Consider the following 27,949-nt stretch of genomic DNA (forward strand, 5'->3'; position numbering starts at 1 on the left):
AAGAACATCTATTGAAATTAAATCCCCCCATCACCCAGGGCGAAATAGCCATAAGTATTGATAAATTAAAAACAGTAATATTTTTTATAAAATATTCAAAAACAACATTAAGGCAGAATTAGTAGAAACCTTTAATGCTTTCGGTCAAGGTCACCAAATTCCGGCAGAACTTCTTCAAGCTAATGTGGTCCCGATTCTGATAATGATAAAAATGCAGAACAGGTGTCAAATTACCGTCCTATTGCGCTGTTAAATGTTGATATAAAAATCTATGCAGCTGTCCTGGCCGGAAGATTGAAGATACTTCTCCCTATTCTGATACATCAAGACCAAATTGGTTTCATCCCAGAGAGAAGTGTAGGCAATAATATCAGGAGGTTAATAGACCTGTTTGACTCAAAAGAAAGGAATGCCCCTATTGGCCCTCTCTCTAGATGCCGAAAAGGCCTTTGATAGGGTTAACTGGGACTTTCTAAGGGCCACATTAGAGAATTTTGGCTTCAGAGAGACAATAATAAACTATATTATGGCATTGTATTCAACTCCCTCTGAAAGAGTATTGGGAAATGTCTTTGGATCAGACTGGTTTACTTTGTCAAATGGCACTAGACAAGGATGCCCTTTATCACCCCTTTTATATGTTCTATCGCTAGAGCCCCTAGCAGCGATGGTACGATATGATGATAATATCCAAGGCTTTAGTACTTTGCGACAACATATCAAAATCAATCTATATGCCGACGACATTATTCTTTCCCTTACAGACCCGGCTAATTCTATAGATGAATTAATGAGAGTCATCAATGATTACTCCAAGGTATTAGGATATAAATGAAACCAAGATAAATCTATAATCCTTGGAGTAAATGTTGACATACATACAAAGACTAAAATTATTAAAAACTATGGTTTCCAATGGGCATCAAAGTCTATAGACTATTTGGGAACCAAAATATGCTCTGATGTTTCTAAAACGGCGGAGATTAATTTGCTACCCCTATTAAAACAAACAAATAAAAACCTTAAGGAATGGAAATACTTAGAATTTTCATGGCTGGGCAGAATAAACATTATAAAATCGTATATACTTCCCAAATGGGTCTATTTGATGAGATTAATCCCAATCATAATTCCAGATAGCTGGTTAAATATGATACAATCTTCATTTAATAATTTTATTTGGCTTGGAAAAAAACCGAGACTATCATTAAAATTGTTATCAACTAAACCCCACCAGGGCGGATTGGGTGTACCAAATATAAAAGATTACTCAAGAGCCTCTATATTATTTCAGGCCATACTTACACAACTAAAAGAGTCCGAAAGAGAAGGATGGTATGGACTGGAGCTCGACCTTTTGGGTGAGACTACTCTCCTGCACCTCTTTTGGCCAATACAAAGCTACAGGAAACGACATATAAATAGTTTTATACTCTCAGACATTCTTAAAGTATGGGAAAAGTTTTAAGAAAAATATAGGAATCAAAAATCATTTGTTATCTTCTCTTTCTTTATCAATTTGTTCAAACTTAGTAGAAGATCTTAATTTAAATACTTGGCAAAGATGTGGTATTCAGACTGTATCGGTATCGGTGACATGTACGACACAAGAAATATCAAAACGTTTAAAGCCCTAACTCAGTCATACATGATTCCTAAAAAAGAGCTGTTTACGTATTTTAGACTAAAGGGCTTCTTACTCAAATATAAAAATAACAACATGTCTGATTCAATAAAAAAGTTAGAACAAATGTTAAGCCTACAATTACAAAAAATTTCGGTGTCATCAGCTATGACTTTGCTGACCTTAGCTAAACATAATTCGACACACCCAGCACTGGAGAAATGGAACGGAGACCTAATGTTAGCATCCACCAGGGAAGACTGGAATAGGTCATTGAAAACAGTTTGTGAATCTGTTCACTGTCTCAACTTAGTGGAGCTGCACTATAAAATATTAAATCGTTGGTACTTAGTCCCCACCAGAATAGCTAAAATGTATCCGCAAGCTTCAGAGAGGTGCTGGAGATGTGAGGCTGATCAAGGAAATTTTACTCATATCTGGTGGTCCTGTTACAAATTAAATTTTTTTTAAATTGCCACACAACTTAGAGAAATAGTGGGAGTAAACTTGGATCTCGAACCTGAAAAGTTCTTGTTACATCTAAATTTTCCTTCCATGACAAAAGAACAAAAAGCAATAACTCTCCATTTATTAGTTGCAGCTAAACTAAGTATAGCAAGGTATTGGAAATCTAAAATCACTCCATCCTGGCTCTTGGTCCGGATTCAACTGATTTATCAACTTAAAATGGAATCTGGAATCAAATACTTTAAAAGATCAGCTAAACCAACAAATTGGCACAATTGGATAAAGAAGTTTTCTCCTTCAGAGGTTAAGGAGTAGTAGAAAGTGGAAAACCCTTTTTTCCTTGCATACCAACCTTATTAATAGATCTAGAGACCATTACTGGAGGAGCACTGTCTTTTAACCCACCTGAACCATTTGTCTGTTTATCGTTTTTTATGTCCTTCTGGTTATCTCCAATCTAAAGTTTCGATTTTAGTCAAAGATGTGGATAACCTGAAATATACTCTGCAAGCATTTATAATATCTTATATAATTAATGCTTATTTGTTTGTAATATCATTTGTAATCTAAAAAATTTTGTTAGTAAAATAAAATAAAAATAAAAGCACCTATCTGAGGCATAAGCATTGGGGATCCTGTCACACTATATGGCTATATATTGCTTAGCTCACCACTACATCAAAGTACCACAATTGTAGCGACTCCTATCTAGACTGTAAGCTTGTTTGAGGAGGGCCCTCCTCACCTGTTGTCTCTGTAAGTCAATTTGTTATATTACATACTACTTGTTATGTCCTGTCTACCCATTGTACAGCGCTCCGGAATTTGATGGTGCTATATAAAACAATAAATAATAATAATAATCCTAACATGGCTGTATTGCTTACCATTGAGTTGAATCAGTGACACAGTACTGCCTTTTCATATGTTTTATCTAAGGTTATTTTCATTTAAGGGCAATCTTTATACAGTTATTTTGAATAGTTTATTCAGCACTTAAACACTACTTTGAATAATTCAGGTTAACTCCCTCCTTTGATTCATTGACCAATTATATATGTATTTTGTTAAATTGCTGATTATATTTAAATGTGCCTCCAGGATCGGACACATAAGCACTGAGACCCTCCTGCAGTTTAAAGCCCTCTCTGGATAGTATCTGAATTCATATGCTTTTTAAGTTGTGCTTCCTTTTTTGTAGTTCTTGTGTATTCACTCACTCTCTTTCATTCTCTCTCAATGTCTCCCTAACGTCTCCGCCAACTGATTCTGTGTCCCTGTCTCCTTTTCTGGCTCAGCCTCTTGTCTTGCCTCTTCTTGTTCTTCTCTTCTTCTGTCTTCTGTATTCTTTCTTCTTTTTTTGGTCAGTTTCTCCCTACTATCTGCTGGATTATCCAGGCCTCCCAAAGTGCTTCCACAGAAAGGCACAGTATCTGCGCAACCCTCTTTCCTGATTGGAGTAATTAGAGAAAGGCTGTCCATGGTTTTGCTACTTTGCAAATGTACTCCCAAGAGGCAAGAGTAATGGAAACCATGTAGTACTTCCACAACAAGGGAGAGCCTCTCCCTCATTCCTCCAATGAGGGGGAGAGAGTGTGCACCGAGGCTGCACTATATCGTGGAAGTACTAGACCAGATCTGTTTCTATACTTATCTCTTGCCATGGATCTGTCTGCATTATTCTGGCGTATTGGAATATTTCCACAAAAGGCCAGAGCCATGGCGCGGCCCACGAGGGTGTGTGTGCGGAAGCCCCACCTTTTGCTGAAGTGCTCTGGGAGGCCAGGTTAAAAAAGCGGATATCGAGGAGGAGCAGACCAAGAAAGATGACAGAATACAGAAGACAAAAGAACAAAAAGGGGCAAGGTGAGAAGCGGAGGTGCGCAGAAGGAGATCGGGACAAGGAAGCTTTTGGCAGAGAACGTAGGGAGAGTGGGTAAGAGTGACAAAAAAAACAACAAAATGCAAGTATTATTTCACATCCAGTCTAAATTCAACTTTAATCATGTTTACATCAGGATTAATTTCACAATTAGTGTCTTTGAAAGCAGGAAGGGCTTTGTACTACAGAATTCCAGTTATGGTAGAGAAATAATCTGGCACTATGAAACCCTGTATTGTTATAGTGGGCCATAGGGGTAAGGTGGGAAAAGGAGTCTATATTTTCATAGCCACTATGAAATAACTGTAAGCTTTTTAAACCAGAGTATAAAACATCTATATTTTATGTTTTGTATCAGCCCCAGGTGCCACTGATCAAGGCAGTGCCACACTGGCACAGACCTCCAGTCAGGGGTGTAACAATCATGGAGGGCCAGCCACTCTAGGGGGCTCAGATGACCCCTGCAACCATTTGTCTGCCTCTTCAAAGCTGCTAGGTGCAGGTAATACTTGCTGCTAGCGGCACAGAGAGTATGGATATCATCTGATCAGTTGATCTTTCATGCTCTTTTCCTGCACAGTGTCTGACTGAGCCAATGGCCAGGAAGTGACATTACATCAACTTCCTGCATGCTGAATCAGTCTTCACAACATGAAGGAAGTGAGACACACCACTCCTGCTGGTAAGTGGTGTAAGCAGGTGCACTGGCAGGCCATTTGGTGCCAAAGATGGTACAGACAAGCTGTTTGGGGCAAAGAGGGCACAGAGCAGCTGTTTGAGGACAAATATGGCACTGATAAGCTATTTGGGAACGAAGGTAGCACTGTTGGAGATGTGGCCATGGGGGAATTTTCTCACCGGGGGGCCCTGTCGTTGTACACCTGCCTCCAGTCCTGCAGCTGCGTTGCAGACTTGGAGGTCTATGTGTGTCTGCTGTGGAGCGCTGAGTTCTGACTGTGTGGCAAGTCTGGGCTGATGCTGAGCTCCCTGGGTAACACACTGAGCACTGGTGACGTAATACATCAGTGCTCAGCATGTCCTTCAAGTGCACTGCTAGCTAGCTGGATTCTTGATAGAGTCATTGTGTGCCCCCTTGTGAAACGACTCCACTAGATCACCAAGAAACAAATAAGCAAGTCCTAGGGTGCAAAAAGGGAGAGGAAATGCTGGGTTAAGGCAGTTTACAACTTTGTGCAATAAATATTCTTGCAAACATTGCATTTTTTGTGGGTGTTTTAGATTTTAAAGTGTGAGCCTCCCCAGGTTCAAAATACTCTAGGTATGCCCCTGGCTCAGCTGAACTCTTTAGAAGAGAAGGAGCTTAAGATGGATAAAACACTGTTCTTCCTTCCATGTTTGGCTTGTATGTTGGCTGTCCAAGCTGTTCCAGGCTCACTGTTCAGCTCACTCTGCCTATTGTTAGCACGCCCATTTCTGCTTGATAACGTCCATATTATAATGTAAAAACGAATAAATTGAGACAAAAAGATGACAGTAAATACAAAATGAAACAATTTTCTTTCAACTCTATTAACGAAAAGGAAAACACTGAGATATAAAGAATTCCACAATTTCTGTGTTATTTGAAAGTGAAACCGGATTATGTTGACGAAATAAGATTTCGTATTTTCAATATTTCCCCTCTAATAGATTTTTCACATTATTAATGAACTTTGTGGAGGTGCCACTTGTCAGGGTTACTCTGTAGGGGTCAATATGGATAGGAAAGATTGTGGATCCAGCATAAGTAATTCTGTCATGCTAAAGAGCCAATATATCAAGGCATTTGTCAGAGTTCTGCAAAATGCTGATTCCTTAGATCTGCATAAGCTGCAATCAATGATAGACAAGTTTACCTGTTCATTAGGTAACCCTTTACTAGCAAGGACAATCTCTAAAATAACTACAATATCTGAACCCACTGCAAGCATAGACAGTCTCCTGGTTTCCAGGTTAATATTTCTCTATCAAATAATGAAAAGCAATATAAAATGAGAAAAAAACTCTGTACCCCATAACAAGTGCATTCATAACCCCACCACACAGAGGCTAGGTGAAAGGGGGTAATCATTGCTCCCACCTTTGTTTAATGGAAATCTAGAGGACCTCCATTTTTTAAATACATTTTTAAAATGCAAAACTTATTATGGTTAAGCATGTCTGGGAGGGTGTTTTTATCAACAATTGAGAATTTAGATATGCAAGTTCAAAACACAAAAAGTTACATGCACTTGCATGTATTCCAAAATCATGGGCAATACATTTACACAAGATTTTGTGGAGAGTGTGGGAATTTGTCACCAATCAGCATACCTGGGAACTTCTCGGCTCCGGCTTGCGGGACGCGGCCAGGACTGCACAGTGACGTCAGCAGGCGGTCCCACTGATGTTGGTGGGCAGTCCTGCTGACATCGGGGGAGTTCCTGGCAGCGGGAAACACCCCCATTTATAGGAAAAATAAGCGGGGAGTGGAGCGTGTCAAGACCCCGCTCCCGCAACCCGGAGGATTCGGGTCTTGACACGGAGAACCGGAGGAGCAGCGCTCACCCGCCAATCTCCGGGGCAAACCTGGAGAGTTCCCAGGTATGCCAATCATCCAAAAAAACATTTGGAAGGTCAAGAAAGCACTAATTATTTGATGAGAAGGCTTGGCTCGGAATGGGCATTCCAATTCATCTCAAAGGTGTTCAGTGGAGTAAGCTCAGGGCTCTGTGCAGGCAACTCAGGTTCCTCTACATCAAACTTGTCAGCACAAAGTTGGAAGCATAGCATTGTCCAAAATTTCTTGGAATGCTGAAGCATTAAGATTTTCCTTCATTACGTTTAGCCCAAACCCTGAATAATTAAGAGGTGTGGCCCACACAGATCCCTGAACTCTTCTAACATTACTAATCAGTGAGAAACTAATCGTCAGGTCCCGTCTACTTAACAGGGGATCCAAGGAAAAATCCCTACTAATTAACATTTCCAGCCTGTTCTGTTATGTGATATAAGTATTTGTGATCGTGAATAGAGTAATTTTTCTGTCATTAATATGAGAAGGTTGATCATCCCATTCTTGTAATTTTGAATCACAGATAATCTGTGTTTCAATAGTTAACTTGATGTTTATTCCTTATGTCAAGATTGTATTTTAGAGATGGACAAAGGCAATCTTTCCTGGTTTATTTTGCTTCTTCATATAAAATCACTTTGATAGATCTGTAGGAAGAGATTTAGTTGGAGAAGGCGGAGGTCACTGTATTGTGTATTCAATGTAGTCAATAATAAAGTCAGGACTTGTGCTGGCAGCATGTTAATAAGGTACTGCAAGGACTTTGCAAAGTCATTATGTGTGGTCATTTCCTTCATTATTTTGCTCCAGCAAGACGTGAGAGGTCAGCAATGACAGATTAAAACATTTAGTCTAAACTGACTGTATATTGATAGACTGAGCCGAAACATACAAAAATAGAAATGTAAACACAAATAATTCAAATTAACAAAAACTGTTATGTCTTACTATAAATGTGCAACAAAACTACTTTAGTTTTTTATTACTCATTACTTATTAAAAAATAAATAATAATGTCAATTCAGAATATGTTGAAAATGCTATTTCCAACTCCATTGCAGATACAGAATGAATATGAGATTTAAAATTAATAAATATTTAGAGTGAATATATATTAATGTATATAAAAATATTTACAGAAAAAAATGTCATCTTAATATAGCTACAATTCAATGATGAACCATAATTTATCATTTTTAGTAAGCAGAATAGCCAACAAGTGCATATAGCTGCAAAACTCCATACACCATTTCAATTTTATATATTTTAAAATTATTTATTTTAATCAATGTTTACATTATGGTGCTAAAATCCTGTTACAATCCCAGATTGCAATCATACCTTAAATCAAATTTAGTCAGCAAATAAATCTATTTGTGTGTCACGTTTTTAATTTAAACCTGCATTTCATTCGTACATAGCTAAAACAGCACATTGATGAACACACGTTCTTGCACATATGACCCCAAGAGGGTTATGTATTATCATCTGTTCTGCTGTAAACTGGTAATAGATGTTAAACATCTGCTAACATTTTACCAGATTTCACCAAAATGGCACAGTTGGGTCTATTTACTAAAAAGTCAAGTGGTCAATGGAGTTAAGGATTAACTTGATTGATCAGGCGGCAATGCCCACTGATGTCAACAGGACTACGCACTGATGTCAGCAGACCACCCGCGATGTCAGCGGGACTGCCTACTGACATCAGCGGGCAGTCCAAGCCGCATCCCCCAAGGGTATGCTCCCAGTAGCCGGAGTCCACAAGTTCCCAGGTATGTAAATCAGTGGCCCAGGACTAGGGTGGCAGGTCCAGATTGAGAGCATCTCCTCTGCCACAAGACAGGGCGCCTGATCTCTCCGGCTGGCCCATTAAAACTATGGAGTCCTCTATAGCTTCCGTCTGTTCCGTGCTTCATATTGAAGTGCTGGCATATGTTATATCCTGAAGCCTACTAGAAAGGACAGCACTGCCCTGAGCTAAGGCAGCGAAAGAAGATAAATATGACACGGGTTTCCGGGATGGGGCTCCCGCATGCGTTACTCAAGTTGCTCACTTTTTTCAACTAGCATCCACTCACATCTACGGCTGTACACGTTGTCGCCAGTGAATTTTCAAGTTGAACTTTTGTAAGTTTGGTTTTTAACCCGTGCTGTAGCTTACTGAATAAAACCCACTTTGTATAGATATATGACTGAAGGAAAAAATCTTGTAAGAGTAAACCACTTCTTGTCTTAAAAAATTATAAAAATAATGAAAGGGGAAATTAATTCACAATCACATTTCATTCACATTTAGTTGCTCATTCCCTATTACTGGGATAAAAAATTATAATTTGGAATATAATTATAAAATTATAATTTGGAATAATGTGCTGGTTTAGTAGTTCATTTACTAAAATGTATATAAAATGTGGACAGAAAGGTGAAAAGTTCACCATAACTCAGACATAATATTGTAATGTATTAATTGAAGGCTCTTTCAATTGGCCTTGCATGAGACTAAATTTATGATATAGACATTTCAGTAAAAGTTTTTTCCTTTATACTTTGGCATGAGAACAGCCATTTTTATGGGCTGTAATTTAGAGTGACAGTTATGTTTTTACATTTGAAATGGTATATATTGTATCAATAAGCAGAAATTAAGTGAAGAAAAAGACATATTTTGGCAAGTTCTAATAATATTAATCATCTCAAAATGTGACTCATAAAGTACACATATATAGAAACTTAGGCTAATAATGAAGCAATATTTTAAAAAATACAGAAATATCCAAGACATGTAATTGTAACAAAAATATAAACATATCAGATGTGTTGTGGATTTTCTTAAAAGCTAAAACATTAAAGCTGTGGAGCTCCATAAGTCCTGATATTTCCATTGTGACGGGATGCGCTGTACCCCAACTGGGTACTCCTAACAAATGTTGCTTTCTCCTGCCGGGACACCAATGATTAACCACATTCAGCAACAGACAGAACCAGCTCTTTAGGGAGAAGGGTGATGCCGCTGTACCGGAGCTGCGTTGGCACTGTGGCTAGCCGAAGCTTAGTTACACAGTGTAACTATTTTCCTAAAAAGGACAATAGCAGGATCTAAAAGGATCTAGCAGCCCACCCCAAGCACCAGGCATCACTCATGTTAGGGTGAAAACAGGACTCAGTTTTATTGAAAACACACCAGTATTTAAACAGTACAAGGGGGTAATTTACATACAATAGGCACAGCAAATTACACAAAGTTCCCCATCAGGTCCTCATTAGCACATGGCTAAGTATTTGCACTCAGCCCACCTCAGCCCAGTAGAGGGTCGCTATTGTAGGCTGTGGGGAGGATTGTAAACACGGGCGGTTCCCTGATTTCTGGCTGAAACCTGCTGGGTATCAGATCCTGGTGCAAAATACTGGAATTGGAGCTCTCTGTCCTGAAAGTCTTGACCCGATGGAGAGTAAGACCACACATAAACCCCCTCCCCGCTCTGTACCAGGGGGAAGAAGTAGTCCTAATGGACCCTTGTACCCACCGCCACAAAAAAAGAACACCTTCCAAGGCAAGGGCCCATAGTCTGTAAGGAGGCTGGCACTCAGGCCCCTCCAGGAGCACATGGCACGGAGGCTTCCATGACATCCATGTTCAAGGTGCATCATATATCCTATTTGTATCTGTTTTGGGGGGACAGTCCTTTGGTACTCAGGTCCCTCTGTCCTTTTTTCCCCCTATCTTGATGCCCCTCATCAAGTATCTTCTTATTTAAAGAGACAATAATATGTATAAAAGGACCAGTGTCACAGAATATGATGGTGATATATAAATCAACAAATAACAGAAAATAGGTTTATAAATTCAATTGTGTCATCTTAATAAATTATTGTTCAATTAATTCCATACCCAATTATACAAACAGTTCTCAATAGAACAAACAAAAAAAGTTTTGGTAAATGACCACACCTCCTCTATGCTCATTTGAAATACTGAGAGACATGAAGTATATCATCTGTATATTTATCTTAAATAATTATTTGTCAAAAGGCGGTAATTAGACTAATTAAATATGATATACAAATATATATATTATATAGTGAATAACATTGATAATATTGCTATCTGATGTTATTGTCACTTGAAATATTACTCGGCACGTGAACTGAGGGCAATATGGCAGCTCTTGCAGTGGCGTCCTCTCCCCCAATTGGAGGACCGGGAGAGGATGTCACCACAAGCACCACCATTTTGTTGGAAGTTCCCACCTTAAAGGGAAGGAGAAAGAAGATGGCAGAATGAAGATAGAATAGAGAAAAGAAGGGAGAAAGCAGAAAATAGAAGAAAGAAGAAGATGCAGAAGCGGTCAATAGAAAAGGTAGGGAAACATTTAGAGAGTGTGAGAGAGAGTGAACAAGAATGCAAGTGTGAGAGAGTGAGAGCATGAGAGAGTGTGAGTGAATGCGAGTTTCAGACAAAACTTCAGAGCTTTATGCTTTATTTTTGTCCCATTTTTGTCCCATTCTGCCCTTGTTTTCGGGGCTTTATACTAATCGACCAAATTTACCTTAATTCTGTAAATTTGCAATTAGTATGAATCTGAATACACAAGTCTAATATCTATCATAAGAAACTGAATAGCAATCTTTCCATAGCTTGTCTCTGCACAAGAAAATCAACTACCTCAGACATATGTTTTAGCCTTTATGGACCTTATCAGTGAATTGCATCTGGTATCCCTCTAGGCACAGTGAGCAAACAGGGCCATGTCTGGACTTACCTTTACACCTGAGGAAACTGCTATAAGATTTCCAAATGAAGAAAATACATACAGAAAGCTTTAGATCTGAAATGCAATACAAGTTTCTCATGCACAAGGAGGCCAACAACTAAAAATGTTCTGTAATGTAAAATAAAGCAAAAACAGTGATGTACCGTATTGGCTCGAATATAGGCCGCACTTTTTTCCCCCACTTTAAAGACTTATATTCGGGGTCTAGCGCCGGGCAGGCGGCAGAGTTAGGATACAGATCCCCCGCAGCGGTGCAGGGGACCTGCATCCTACTCTCTGATACTCTCAGACAGCCTCCCCTGCCAGCACTTCTCACGGGGCGAGTGCCGGCACGGGAGGTTGTCTAAGCGCATCGTGCAGACGTTCACCGGCAGCAGCGATGCGCGTAAGCAGCCTCCGCTGCCGGCACGTCTGCACGATGTGCTTTAACAATCTCCCTTGCCGGGAATTCCCAGGGGGGGAGTCCTGGCAAGGGAGATTGCCCTCAAGACTTACCAGAGCAGACTCCCAACTGTCTTGCGGGGCCGGCGGGGGACATCTACGCAATACGCGTATACAACTTCCGGTGCCGGCACATCCGCTGAGTGCCGGCACCGGAAGTTGTATACGCGTATTGCATAGATGTCCCCCGCCGGCCCCGCAAGACATCCGGGAGTCTGCTCTGGTAAGTCGGGGGGCAGAGTGGCAGCATATCTCGGGGGGGGGGACGACAGTGGCAGCATATCTCGGGGGGGGAGGACAGTGGCAGCATATCTCGGGGGGGGGGCAGAGTGGCAGCATATCTTGGGGGGGGACAGAGTGGCAGCATGTCTATGAAAAAAACTTTCTTTAAAAAAGCACCAAACTTTTAGGGTGCGGCCTATATATACGGGGGTGGCATATATCCGAGCCAATACGGTATATACAGTATCTCAATTAATCAATCTGGGTCAACATAAGAGGGACATTCAAAATGTTTCCATGCTTTTTTTATCTCTATTTATTGCAAAACAACTTACATCAAAAACAAATTACATCACTTTTCTACAAACATTTTTACTCTAATACTATATGCTGACATACACATTCATGTTAATACCATACTGTAGCATACACAACACAATACATACTAACACCCCAGTCTTACATGCACACATTATTCAACAACATATACTCCCACACAGGCAATGGCTAACACGTAATGTGCATCCTGAATTTTTGTGACCTATTTTATTTAGCTTGAGTGTGAAAAAAGAAGCTAGTTACATCTGAGTATAACTATATATTTTCCAAGTGCCTTGCTGCACCCGATTTCCACTTTAGCTGGACAAAATATGTGTTGAAAGACCCTTTTATAACTATGATGACCTAATACAAACTCACTTTTTTAATTACTATGCATATATTGAAATAAAATGACAACTGGAACAGAATCACATAGAATTTCAAAATAATTTATAAAGGTTCTTTCCCATGGGTGTGTTTTTTGTGCTATAAACAAAAGTATTAATCCCTATCCAATTTCATATGATATTAAAGACATGGGGTCCACAATTGGATTACTGTGCAGTACTGGAACAAAAATCTTTTTTTTTTGCACAGACCAATTGTGACAAAAGACAAATGTTTCATTCAAATGCAGCATTTTTTATATTAGAAATAGTAATGAATTTATATATGCCTTCCGCTTAGTTCACAGTGTCACACCTGTTCACTGAGAAAGCTCTAGCTTTTCTCACAAAATTAAATTTAGTGTTCCACCCACTAGTCCAGCTCTGCATAAATCAAGGGGTTGATTTGCATGGACAGCCATATCCTTCTTGCAAAAATAAACCTAGCTTTGAATATTATGTCAGGGACAGGAACAAAGCAATCTAAGTATTTCAATAGAAGTCTGGCTGAAGCTGTAATTCATACTTGTAAAATGCTGCTCTGGTGTCAATCCGGTTATTAAAACTCTTGTTTCTGCCTCCTTTTTTCATTTCAAACAAATTAGTTTTTTTCTGACCTTTTTGTACTTACGAATCAACATGTACCATAACTTCTTCCTGCTGACAAAAAAGGAAGTTCACATTTTGAACTCCATGGCATCCAGACTATAAATTATGGTAAGAGAAAGAGATGTTCAATGCAGGAAGAAAATGATATAGGTTATGATAGCTAATCTTCTCGAACAAGTCCCGCTGGGTAATATGACTGTGCTAATAAACCCCAGCAAAACATACAATGCTGGGAATAATAAATAATTGCAAATACTGGTTTTCACATGAAGCTTATATATTGCTTCAAATAGTTGACTGCCAATATGATACTGAGGACCAAAATACCGGTATCTCCATGATTAAGTGACCTGGACAACAACTTGGAGATAAAATGAATATAACTTTATTCAACAATTCAGGGCTACCCCTACTGCATAGGCAGGGAACACTGTCATGAGGTTCTCTAATATGTTAGCAAGCAAGAACAGTATGCAAGACAGTTCCTCTACCAACAGGAGCATCACACCTAAACAGGTTAAAAAAGCATAGAATGGAAGGTTGGGCAGCACAGAAAACCTTTTAGTTGTTTAGTCATTGCGAAATTATAAAAAAAATGTGGACAGCATGGCGAGAAGAGGGTAAAAGTTGCTAATAGGGGACACAAAGAATTACCCAAGGGATATAATATCCATGCGTCTACTATATACACACCAGTAAGAAACCCGCTAAAGAGGGCCACAGAGAGCCATTGACCGTGAGAGTTGAAGCATGTGAAGTTACAATCAATGTACCAGATTACTAGGTCTAAGAAAAAATGTCGGTGCGCTAAGCTAGTCTCAGGCTCAAATAATACAAATGTATAATATAAGGCCTACCAAACAGTGTGAGCATGCTGCAAATACAGTGTGTTGGCTGTACAATGTATACAAAAAAACAAAATACTGTCTGCGCTTCTCACCCTAATAAAGTTGGCAACAAATATATAAACATAATATAAATGAGAGGTTTTGGTTATATGAATTGGCCAAAGCATAATTAAGCTCACCCGCCACATCAAGGCACACTCTCAATAGGGTGAGATCCTACTCTCACCTCCTACATAGTGGGCACACAAAGCAGTTTATACTGCTACCAAAACCTTATTAGCGCACCGACATTTTTTCTTTTCCCTGTTTGCACATATTTGAGGTTGTTGGCTCCTCATCAGTCTGGTTGCAGCTTGCTGTCCACGGGTTAAATGGGAGGAGGTTTAATTGCACCTCCCCCAACACATTAATAAGGTTTTGGTAGCAGTATAAACTGCTTTGTGTGCCCACTATGTAGGAGGTGAGAGTAGGATCTCACCCTATTGAGAGTGTGCCTTGACATGGCGGGTGAGCTTAATTATGCTTTGGCCAATTCATATAACCAAAACCTCTCATTTATATTATGTTTATATATTTGTTGCCAACTTTATTAGGGTGAGAAGCGCAGACAGTATTTTGTTTTTTTGTATACATTGTACAGCCAACACACTGTATTTGCAGCATGCTCACACTGTTTGGTAGGCCTTATATTATACATTTGTATTATTTGAGCCTGAGACTAGCTTAGCGCACCGACATTTTTTCTTTTCCCTGTTTGCACATATTTGAGGTTGTTGGCTCCTCATCAGTCTGGTTGCAGCTTGCTGTCCAGGGGTTAAATGGGAGGAGGTTTAATTGCACCTCCCCCAACACATCAATAAGGTTTTGGTAGCAGTATAAACTGCTTTGTGTGCCCACTATGTAGGAGGTGAGAGTAGGATCTCACCCTATTGAGAGTGTGCCTTGATGTGGCGGGTGAGCTTAATTATGCTTTGGCCAATTCATATAACCAAAACCTCTCATTTATATTATGTTTATATATTTGTTGCCAACTTTATTAGGGTGAGAAGCGCAGACAGTATTTTGTTTTTTTGTATACAGATTACTAGGTCTCCAAAAGATGGGGGGGGGGGGCAGAAACTGTAGCAGATTTGATGGCAGAGAAGGTAACTTTAGGAGTGGTCACTGCACACAGTGCTCACTGTATATACACACAAATACATGCAAACCATTTATAGATTAACTGATTTCTTTATTTCCAGCAACCTCAGTGAAATATGCAGCCAAGTCTATCTGCTTTAGGCATCCCATTTTAACTCATAATACAGTAGGCACATAAAGACTTGCCCCAGTCCCTAAATTGCACCCAAAGGAATTATGCAAATTACATCCACTAGATTCACCCTGCACCCAGATTGAACCCATAGTGGCCTCCTCTCAGAGTGACAGGTCTCCTCTCTTTCAGGGCTCCTCTCAGTCTAGCTCAGGCATCCTGAAGATCCTCGTGTATAGAGGCGGGGCGGCCTCTGTTTCTTTCGTTCGTTTTTTTTCGCCTGAAAACTTTATCGACAAACAGGAGAACAATTAGAAAAAAACAGACGAGACGCGATGACAACAAAGGGAAAAGGTCTATACGCGATGACACACACGGAAACACACACGGAAACGGCTATAAAGGAGCAGATAGAAGGAACGGAAGTACATACAGATCGCTGATTATTGTTGATAATTTGCTGACATCTTTACCAATTGATTTCCTGAAGAAGCCCAAGGGGCGAAACGCATTGAAAGACTCAATTGGACTTCACTATACTTCACATTTTGGTGGATTTTTAGACCAAACGCCTGCATATGCACTTTTGTGCATGAAAAATTGTGAGTGCATTCTTACTGGTATACTTGTATTTTACCTTGAGGTACTGCACTATTTTAAGTTTGTTTTTTAGATTTTCATATGAAGAACATTAAAGCTTTTACATAGTCCATACTGATGGGTTGGAATCACCTCCTTTATTTGTGAGTGCAATATACCACTTAATCCCTAAAATTGGACATACCATCTACACTATATTGCGTTGTATCTTTTTTCCCTTTATATGCACCTGCGCCCCATACATTTTTGGTTCGCTAGTATTCTTACACTTTGAGGAAGAGTGTTGTTTGGGCAGCTGCGGGCCATATTTGGGAAGTACCATTTAGTTTATTATTTTATTTATTATTCACTACATTTCACCATAGTAGAACGTATTTTTGGTTTTTTTCACGGTGTCACTTAATGGGAACAAGCATGTTTGCCAGGTGGGGCATACCATTGGAGCTGGTGCGTGACAATGGGATGCAGTTTGCTTCAATGGAATTTAAATCCTTCAGTAGTGATGATTATATACGCCGGCTACTGTAGTAGGGCGTTCCCTTCAGCCAAGGTCTTATGTGGTCCACACAGAAGGGGGGACTGTTGCCTGCCGTAATAGAAGACACCTTCAACCCGTTCCCGAGGAGTACCTGCTTCACAACGAGATTCTGGTGGGGTTACATCAGTGCAGCCATTGGAGTCACAACCACTTTCACCAGGACTTGGAGAAGGTTCTTGTAAAATGACTTCAAGTGGTAGAGTCGTGAAGCTTCCAGTGCGATACAGAGATTAACACTGTAGTTAGAACAGTGGCTTGAAGAATGGGCAAAATAATCCCAAAACTAGGGTAGTCTACCCCGATGTCCCAGATTGATTCCCACATGTTCCTGTATTTTTTTGCTCTTTGTTTGCATTAAAAGGAGTTGTGATGAGAGCCTGAGTGACATCAAAGGAGGTGGAGCCGGGAGGAGGGGGTGCTCTGGGGCGAGGGCTCAAGCAGGATGCAGGGGGTGTCTGCCCTCCAGTTAAGCTCTGCAAAAAACAAGTGTTGAAAGCAGCTCAGTGTTGTATGAATTTCATGACAGAATGTTAACAGGACTATATAAAGTTGTGGATTATATGTTTCTCTTTTCTGGTCTAGACTGTAAAGCAGTTATCTAGCCCAAAAAAAACATAGGGGAGTCCCCTATCTTTCCCTACATTGCAAATGCCCATATCCACTGTTTGTGCTTACCAGCAATCTAGAGTTAAAATCCAAACTAAGAATACACCTAATAAATGTTTGATAGCTTTGGCCAAGCTCATAAATGTAATATCATACTTGTATTCTCATTTTGAAAAGTAGAATACATAATGGCTTGTGGACGTCCGTGATCTTTCACAGGTTTATTATTGAGAATAATGGTTAAATAGTTCAGTATTAAGACTTGAACTTTAGATGCATTTACTTTTTGTCTGAATAATGTGAAGAAAATATACTCAGCTACTGGACAAATGTTTTAAGCTGATTTTTTTTTGTAAGATTGGCATTCTAAAAAGTACCTACTGTCAGCAAAAAAAGTTAATTTAATAGAACCTTTTTAAACAGTATAACTCTGTGACGTCTAAGATTAAATACACAGCCTTGGTTGTACTTCTTCTTTTTACTCAAGCAAAATAATTTAAAAGTAGTTTATACCATACTTACCCTAGTACTAATATAAAGAAGATATATGCAACAAATGGATTATCATATGATTATCATAAAATGATGCAGTTTTACATTACATTATCCAGTAGTCTTAACATTTTAAATGGACAGGAATAATATTTTTAAAAAAGAGATGGGGAAGGGTGAATTATGGTCCAGAACTAGTCCTAAAATGGCAGGTCTAGGTTAGGCTGACCACATCAGCCGTGTTTTCAAGGACAAGTATATTGTTTACATATTGTTGACCAGCCCAGATAAAGTGCTTCCCTGTAGTATGGTTGATGTAGATCTGATTATTTTTTTTCACTTCACAATGTGAAAAACTTATATGTGTCCTCGAAAAACATGACTGATGTAGTCACCCTAGTTCAATCGAGCAGTCTTTCTTCTGCATAACCAGGGGCAGATGAGGCTCCTTAGTGCATCACTGCTCCATGGGCTGTTTGGGTCAGTCACAAGGCAGTCCTTCTCAAATCTTTCTCAAAATATTGTCACCTTGCAGGTAGTCAGATATGAGAAATGAACAGTCCAAGACATCCCACATAAGAGCAGGGAGCTGCAGGAAAGCCCACAGTAGTGGTGTGAAGAGGGCCAATAGCACCAACTCCCCCCAACATACCACTAAAATATGGCATCATTTACGAGCACTCACACATTGCAACAAAGGTAGTTTGTGTGTAAGTGTAAATAAATATGTTAGTGTGTGAAAGAATGTTGCTTAATGTGTGTATGTCAGTGTATGTGTCAGGAAGGATGTTAGTGTATGTGTATGGAATGGTGTAAAATAATATAAGCGTATGGTGTTAGTATGAGTATATGCGTGTTAGTATTTAGTGTTAGCATAAGTGTCTGGGTGTCAGCATATGGTGTTATTATGAGTTAAGTGTTGGAGTGTCAGGGGTGAGCATAAGGTTAGTGATGTCTAGGAGGGGAAAAGGAGGAACAGGAGAAAGAATGTGTGAATATGTAATTGTACAGTGGTAGAGTGAGTGGGTGTTAAAGCAAGTTTGCATGTTAGTATATATGTGTGTTAGTTAAGGGGCACTCAGATGCCGCTAACCTTAGGCTTGGCCCTGTTCTCATAAGGCATGCTTAAGGTGGAATGAAGCAATGAATGGGACAGTGGGATGGACATGGGGCAGGCTGATGGGAGAGTCATGGGGGCCCATGTGTTAAGCATGTGCTAGACCCGAAGATTTCTGATGAACATCACCAGGTTTGTGATTGGTGGAGTTAGGGTTCTGTTAAAAGAACTACAACACTCAATGCTACATCTATGCAATGTACTTATGCCAGTTGATCTGTTTGCTTGATACTACATTTGTCCATATAACACAAGTACTTGTGATATAACACATTACTCATAATGTAACATAACTTTGCTTTGTTTCACAATAATTGCTTACATTTTACCTGTTAGCTGCCTGTCAATTTATTTACTCAATATGTGTGTGACTATAATCAAGTTTGTTTTATATTTATTTACTTTTCCTATATCTGATGTTGACACTATAATCCTGCCGAAGTTTATTCTCTCCAATATATATTGTCCTGAGGCCAGGTTGCATTTCTAGCTCAGCTGACTTGAATGAAAATAAGAAACAACTGTATTCACAAAAGGGTTCAGTGACAGAATACAATAAAATACTCAAGGTTTGTCTTTGTAAGTGAAGTCACATCAGCTGGTTTGGAAATGAACTTAGTTGGAATTAAACACAGAACATCATACCCAGAGCCGGCCTTAAGTGTTCTGGCGCCCTCTGCGGACTACTCCTCTGGTGCCCCCCATACCCTTCTCACTGCCCCCCCTCTGTCACTTCTCACTGCCCCCCCTCTGCCCCTTCTCACTGCCCCTTCTCATTGCCTCCCCCCTGCCCCTTCTCACTGCCCAAGACTTAAATTGAAATCATTTTTTTTTTGTTTTAACTTTATTTAACATCCTCCATGTTAAATAAAGTTAAAACAACTTTATTTAATATGGAGGCTGTTAAATAAAGTTAAAAAACAAAACAAAACAAAAAACGATGCTTTAATTTAAGTCCCGGGCAGGCGCCCCTGTTGCCATGGTGCCTTGTGCGGCCACACACCCCTAAGGCCGGCCCTGATCATACCTTAGTTACACAAATATAGGAAAGAGCGAGGATGGAGGTGATAAATATAGTAAATGGATAAAGGAAAGCGATGCCTTTCCCAATGAGGTGGAGGGATATAACATAAAGATTGGCCTTTTGCGGGACATCCTTGCCCATTTGCCACTGCCCACCGGGCTGAGAAGGGTTCAATTATTAAGTTGTATTTAGGCAATATACCCCCTCAAGGTACTTTATCCCAAGCACCACCGTGAATGGGGTGGGGCCAGAAGGGAGAGGCAATCTTTACCTTACACACACTTGTTTAATATATACATTTTTTTGTGTGGAATTGGGTTCATATTTTTGTGATGTTGCAGCAAAGATATCTGAGTTCTCATTGACCTCACAGACCCTCACCTGAAACTCTCAACATTTCAAGCAAAATGCCCTCACAAAACCCTCAGTGAATTAGTCATTAATTGATATGCAAAGTAATGTGACTTCTGTACAGTCTGGTAAATTAAGTTAAGCCCTAACCTTATTTAGCGAATAGACTCAAAAGAATACCCTTGCAACTGAAATATCAACGGGGTATTAGGCATAGCTCTGGGCCCCCATAACACTTTTAAGGAGTTTTTGATTCCACGCTTTCTAAAAGGCAAGGTACTAGAGAAAATATTACCAGAATACTTGTGCGATTTTTGTTGACTGTAGATAGTAAACTGTATTGTAAAATCATTGAAGAGAATATAAATGATATCCTCTGTTCTGTAATAAACCTGGATCAACTGTGAATTATCCCAGCCCTTCCAGCAATAGATAATACTAGGAGATTAGTGGACTTGAAAGCTTTAAAGAGATCTCGATCCAAGTTATTTTTGTTGTCCTTAAACTCAGAAAATCTTCAATAGCCTCCTCTGGAGGTTTATGGAGGAAGCCTTAAAATTTTATGTTTCCTGCTTCCGTTTCTACAAGCCATATATATATTGTCTCTTTGCAATAAAACTAATGCCAAAGTTACACAGGCCTTCTTTTACTTCACAGGTATACCTGTTACATCCTCTAATGTTTGTCTACACCTTGGATTTTACTTTTTCAGAAAAAAAGTAAGCCAGATGTTCAGGGTCCCTTAAGAGGTTATCAACAGGATCTTAAGGGCATAGAAAATGCTTATATGCAGACAACATCCTCTTGGTTTTAAACTTATACAGAGGATGCCTACTGGTTCAATGATTTGTAAGTCACAGGAGATAGTGGTTGCCCATACTGGAGAAGAAAGTCACAGCAATATAATATGTGGCTGGCACGGTGTGGCAAAAAGTCAAGGAATGGGTACTCACATTTTTCGGGGACTTAAGCAATTAGTCCCACAAAACTTGCATGGGCGATACAATCCTCGCCTGAGGATATCTTTGGCAGCAGTCCTGTGTAGTTCTTTTGTTTGGTTCTCAGGATAAGGTGCACCTAAAAATTTAAACAGAAATAAGTATAGTGCTTTCTGTATATATAAAATGAATAAAACAAATAAAAACAGTTCACTATATACTCACAATATGGTGAGCAATAAATGGATTGCTCACACCTTCTGGCGTAGGTGGAATGATCCCCATCAAGGATATAAACTTGCGTGTTTAAAACAATAAAAAGATACCAGGAGCAGGAGGAAGGAGGAGGAGGAGAAGGAGGAAGACACTCTGAGGAAGCCTATTTAGTAGGTGAAACGCGTTTGTGTTATTTTTATTGACTTTTTAATGGTTTTTAACCAGAAAGCTGAAAATAAATAAGTTTTTTTTAAAAAACATTCTTTTCTGCTCCTGGTATCTTTTTATTGTTTTTGCTCTGAAAAATACCCCTCGTCTTCTAATCGGGGTCGTCTTCTAATCAGACCTCAAATAGAGGTCTGATTATGAGACTAAGATCCAGATCCCCCGCACCGCTGCAGGGGACCTGGATCCTCCCCCCCACACACACACTTACTGGTGCTTCCTGCTGTATTGCCGGGGCAGCGGGTTGACGTCCACGCGATCCGCGTAGACAACGTCCGCTGCAGCCGGAAGGAGGTGTGGCTAGCAGCGGGGGTTGTCTGCGTCCGTCGCGGATACCTTCCCCGACTGTCAGAAATCAGAGTGCGGGGAACTCTGATCTCTGACAGCCGGGGACGGTATCCGCGACGGACGCAGACAAACCCCCGCTGCCAACTCCACCTCCTTCCGGCTGCAGCAGAAGGAGACGTCAACCCGCTGCCCCGGCAATACAGCAGGAATTTGGAAGCACCGGTAAGTGTGTGCGTGTGTGTGTTAAATGGGGGACATAGGGCATTTCTGGAATGCCTTATACCCCTATATGCCACTCTGGCATTTAGGGGGTTAAAAGGCATATTATGGGGCAGAGTGGCATATAGGGAGGTATAAGGCATTTCAGGAAGCAGAGTGGCGTTAAGGGGGCATTTAATAGAGCACTCTGCCTCCTGAAATGCCTTATACCTCCCTATATGCCACTCTGCCCCATAATATGCCTTTTAACCCCCTAAATGCCAGAGTGGCATATAGGGGTATAAGGCATTTCTGGAGGCAGAGTGCTCTATACAATGCCTTTTAACTCCCTTAATGCCACTGCCTCCTGGAATGCCTTATACCTCCCTATATGCCACTCTGCCCCATAATATGCATTTTAACCCCCTAAATGCCAGAATGGGATATAGGGGTATAAGGCATTTCTGGAGGCAGAGTGGCACATAGGGGGTCAAAAGGCATATCATGGGCCACAGTGCCATATTGGTGTGGCAAGCCTGGGGGCAGATGTGCGTAACTGGGGGACAGGTTGGAAAATACAAGGAAATAAAAACAAAAAAAATATTTTTCTCAATCATAGCTTTATTTAAAAAATAGTTTACATGAATTAACTTTTACTGGCAAAACTTTTTTCCTTTAGGGTCGTCTTATATTCAGGCTTTTTCTTTTTTTTCCTAAGTTAATATTCAGATTTTGGGGGGTCGTCTTATAATCAGGGTCGTCTTATAATCGAGCAAATACGGTATTTTGTGTTTTTGACATTTTTTTCCCGTTTAGTATTTTGGTTGACATGACTAAGTTCCCATACTCAAGGTGGGGCTAAGGTCAATCCTTTCCCCATATAGTATATCCTCTTTAGATTGGCTTTAATAATGTGCTCTGATTTGTTTTTACCTGCTTTATTTCTTATTCTTCTATTTTCTACCCTCTTTGTTAACTTCATATAACATTCACCAGCCCTAAATCAGTGTTTCCACCTCTACAGGTGATGTTTTTTCTTATTTGCATTTTGTAAAATATATAAAGTAAATTATGACATATTGTATTTAATTTAACTGAAATATAAAAAATACCATATACACTACATAAAAAAATACTTTTAATGTTAATAAAAAACTAAATATTGGAAAACAAAGCTAGTCCTCTTAAAGAATATTTGAATCCAAAAAAAATCAATCTGTGAATGCTCAATTACAAATGTTTAGAACATTTAAAGTTAAACTATTTTTATTTAAACATACAGTATTTTGATATTAAATTAGTAAAATTGTTTGTAAAGTCATGTTATTATTATTTGTGACGCATTCACCAAGAGAGCTGTAGTAACGCCCAGAGATCACCCACATGTATCCTCCTGTTGTCCCCGAAATCACTTCCAGCACCAGTCAGCATGCACACCTTGGAACCCTGCTATGTGTACCCAATAAGTAGACACAACTACCTTGAATTGAGTACAGCAGGAATGAACATTTTTTTTAAGCAGAATATAGCATATTTATCCACATAAACATCCAGACAACAGCCAGGTTTTAAACAGAACAAAAGGGCTCAATCACATTAGTACATAATTGAATTACATCACACAAGATTAAGACTTAACAGAACAATTATAAAATTAACTAACTGAAGGTGCAGGGAGACAATGACTATGGAAGAGGCCTCCTATGGTGTGAGCAGATAGTCTCTGTACATTTTAACCTGCATTTTTACAAGTGACCCACACACTTCCCACACAGGAGGAACCATGGCCCAAATGCCCAGGCTGAATGTGGGCCAGTGTCCACAAGACTGCAACTCTCAGGAAGGGAATGTGTCTGGTCCAGCAATGTAGTTCTGTCACAATATTATTAATGAATTTGAATGTTTACATCTAATGTCTGTGAATATAATGTTTCTGGATTCTTATATTATTATGTACTACTACGTTATACATCTTAAATAAACATTTTCTTTTTTTAAAATAACATACCATTTTGTTGTATTTTATTGAAAAAAAGTCAATGGAGTCTGACTGCATTGCTCAGTCTGCACATTGTTGACATGACAGAAGGGGAATTATCTTTAGGTCTTCTAGCTGAAAAGGAGCTTACTCCCTCACACCTATTACACATTACTCCCATCACACCGTTACACAAAATAAATCACTCTCACACCTATCACACATCACTTCCATCACACATATTACATATGATAACTCACTCCCCATCACTTTGTATTAGGGTCTGTACAGCCTTGCTGTTTCACATGCATGACCATGAAATAGCAGGTGGGAGTAGCTGTAGGCACTGCAGTGATGAAAAACTTAGGGGAGGCCTTTAGCTAAATATTTTAATAATGTAAGTGGTACAGCACCTTTAATTAGGAACTGTTCCAATTCTGATTTCTGAAATAAAACCATTAAGCAAATACCTGTTGCTTGGGATTGTAGAGGTCTGACATCTAATCTACTTCCACCAATGGCATAGCCAAGTAGTTTCATAGAAATGATTACTAATATGTCATGATTTCCAGTGTACAGTCCATGAAGAAGATGAGTTTGGTGTGGAAGACCCCAAACACCTTTGACATGAACTAGAACAGAGATTACGAGCCAAGCCTTCTTATCCAACATCAGTGCCTGACCTCACAAATGCTCTACTGGATGAATGGTCAAAAATTCCCAGATAAAAACTCCAAAATCTTGTGGAAAAACCTTCCCAGTAGAATGGAAGCTGTTATAGCTGCCACCGGGAGGCAAATACATATTAATGTCTATGTATTTAGAATGCAATGTCATAAAAGTTCCATATAGTGTATATATTGTATGTCTTCTTAAACCAGAATTATGGCACTGATATAAGCTCTAAGGAGTAGTCAGAAAGTGAGCTCTTTGTAGACTACTATAAATTATTTTTAGTTCATTATTTACTGGAAATACAAGAACAAGACAGATATCGATTACTAGAGCCAAAGATTTATTACTTCATTGTATGCTATGCATCTTGCATAGTTTGAACATCTTAAGAGATATTAAATACATATAATTGAAAAAGACATTTGCTGTTTCACTTTGGGGGACTAAATGTATATAACTGCCGGTTATGTGTTGATCTGTTTGCTTGAAACATCTTTAAGTATATATTTTTTTTTTAAAAAGATGAAAATGTACAGGGCCAGGTTTACTTTCCAAATGGCTCTAGGTAAAAAAACATTTTGCCCTACTGTTTTACCTAGAATTGTATTTTATGTGTCTGTATCTGTTACTAATAATTTAAACTATAGAAGGCTTTGTTAAATAATTTGATATATTTTAGTAATAGAATGTCTCTAAACTAAATATTATTTAGGGCTTTCTTTGTCTTTATTTTGTGCAGAGAAATCGCAAAACTAGATCACACTAGTGGCTTATATAATGATGAAAAATGAATTACCTAATTGAACAAAATTAAAAGCTAGATATCTAGAAATATTCATTAAATACAAACCTGGTGTCATGGTTTGAGGGGTTTTAGCCCAGTCACAGTGTCAGTCACATTTTCTGCACTCTTTCATATTCTGTTTCTTAAAGGGAAACTCTAACTGCCAACTCTAACTTTAAAGGGACCCCTTATGTGCATGTATGGAAAGGGCATACACTGGTTTGGGAGTGCTTTTCTGTCACTGATTGGCAGTTAATCATCTGACCACAAAGGTGGGGACTTCTCCTTAAAGTAAGTACTTTTTTAAATAATGCAAAATAGGCATTCTTTCTGGAGAGAAAATTTCTAGCTTTTTTGCCATTTGTTTTCATTTGATTCGTATGAATGCATGAAAAAGGTAATTTACGTTAACCCCTTCACGACCAAGCCCGTACATGTACAGGCTCATGATGACAAAGCCGATGCATGCATGGGCTGCTTTCAAATACCTGCAATCACCCTGAGGCTAGCTATGGTTCATGGAAGGAAATCCCTCCCCCCAAAAAAGGGCAGCCATCTCAGATAGAGCTAAGGAAGAGTTCAGCACTCGCTTCCTAAGTGTAATTGGTACTGCTGACATGCCTTGACATTGAGGCATTCAGCAACACAGCCCCCCTACCCTGATCTCCTTGTGATTGCTCAGAAGAGCAACCACAGGCACCATCAGTGAGTGGCTTTGCTGCCACTCACAAGATGGTGGCGCCAACTGGCATATCAATGAGTTCACAGAGGGTCTTGCATTTAACCATGCAAGTCAATGGGGCCCAGCTCACTAATCACAATGTGATTAGTAAAATAAAAATGAAACAAATAATAATAATTTGGTAACATTTAAAAATAATTTCCCATTGATGTCACCAAAAAAAAAAAAGTCCTAAAATTAGCGCTGTATTTTAACAAATTTTTTTCATGGAAAGAGTTAAATTATTGGCATTTTAAATGCCCATGCGGTGTCTAGTTTAAAAAAAATGTATAGTTTGATGGGGTAAATTGAATTGGCCAGCTTCAAAGATGTCCAAAATATAAGACATGGGCACAGACTGACCGGATGTCCAAATTCAAAAAAATGCACACTTCACAAAGGTGGCCTATTGCACTGTACTCGGGAGATGTTACTGAAGACATATTGGGGTGTTGTTTGACAGTGACATATACCAGGAGCGCTAAATTCAAACCCAAAGTAAAATATGTATGAAGAAAATACTACAACAAGCTGTAACAAAGGCTGGTTGTAAAATGTGTCCATGGAAAAAGTTGAAATACCAGCATTTGAAATTCCCAGGGATGTATATTTTTCAAAAATATATGAGTTGGTGGGGTAAATTGAATTGGACAAGATATGTGGGCAGAATTTACAACATGTCAGAATTCCAATTTGAAAAATGCACACCTCCCAAATGTGGCCTTTTAGTCGCCAAAAAAACCCAACAAACCCATGCATGTGGAGTATCACTGTTCTTGGGGGATGTTGCTGAACACACATTAGGGTGCTGTTTGACAGTGGCATATACCAGGAGCTATAAATTCACATCTGAAGTAATAGCACATAGGGCAGATTGACCAGATTTGGAAAAAAATAGTTTTGATATAGCAAAAGGCTACTTGTACTTATTGCCCTATAACGTGCAAAAAAACCATAAAAACATTGGGTATTTCTAAACTCAGGACAGATTTTGCAGATGAGTAAAATATTTTTCTAATTAAAAAAATCACTATATTTTATATTTTTATAGTAAATTAGATAATATGATAAAAATAATGGTATCTAAAGAAAGCCCTGCTTGTCCTGGAAAAAAACAAAACAATATTTATTTATTTTTGTAACATATTTTTTATTGAATTTTCAATTAAGAAAGAATTGACAATTTTTTATACATGTACATAGGTAATGCGGAAGCAAGTTATACATGGTACATAAGTAGAAATGTTTACATCGTTGAGGACATGCCAAACAAGTCCAAAAAAGGATAGTAGAACAAAAAAAAAATAAGAAACGAAAGTAAGATATAATTGGATTGTGCACTCCTAAGTATACCAAATAATTATAAGTATGGATACATATGATCAGCTTGTAATACGTCAGTATATGATGAAAGAATGTGTGATGGCATCTGAATTATGATTTTGGAGGGTTAAAGGAGTTGAACTGTGTTGTGTGTGCTGGTTAGCCATATGTCCCATCTAGAATAAAAGATGGTCCTAAGAGAGGGTATCAAATTCGTATTCCAGCGTTTAGTAACATTATATCTCGTTAAGATCAGTGCGTGCATAATAATCGTTCTATGAAAGTAGGAGTATTGGTCTACGTCAATATTAAGTAATGCCAAAGGGGCATTCAGAATAATTGGAAACCCGCATAGGGTTGATAGAAATCTACCTAGTCTTCTCCAAAGTGCGAGTAGTCTGGGGCATGTCCACCAAATGTGTAATAATGTGCCTACATCTGAGCATCTCCAACAGGTATTTGGTGTCTGGTTGAATTGTGCTAATCGTGACGA

This window comes from Sceloporus occidentalis, unplaced genomic scaffold (genome assembly GCF_023333645.1).
Source record: "Sceloporus occidentalis isolate IW3139 unplaced genomic scaffold, rSceOcc1.0.p SCAF_95, whole genome shotgun sequence".
NCBI lineage: Eukaryota > Metazoa > Chordata > Lepidosauria > Squamata > Phrynosomatidae > Sceloporus > Sceloporus occidentalis.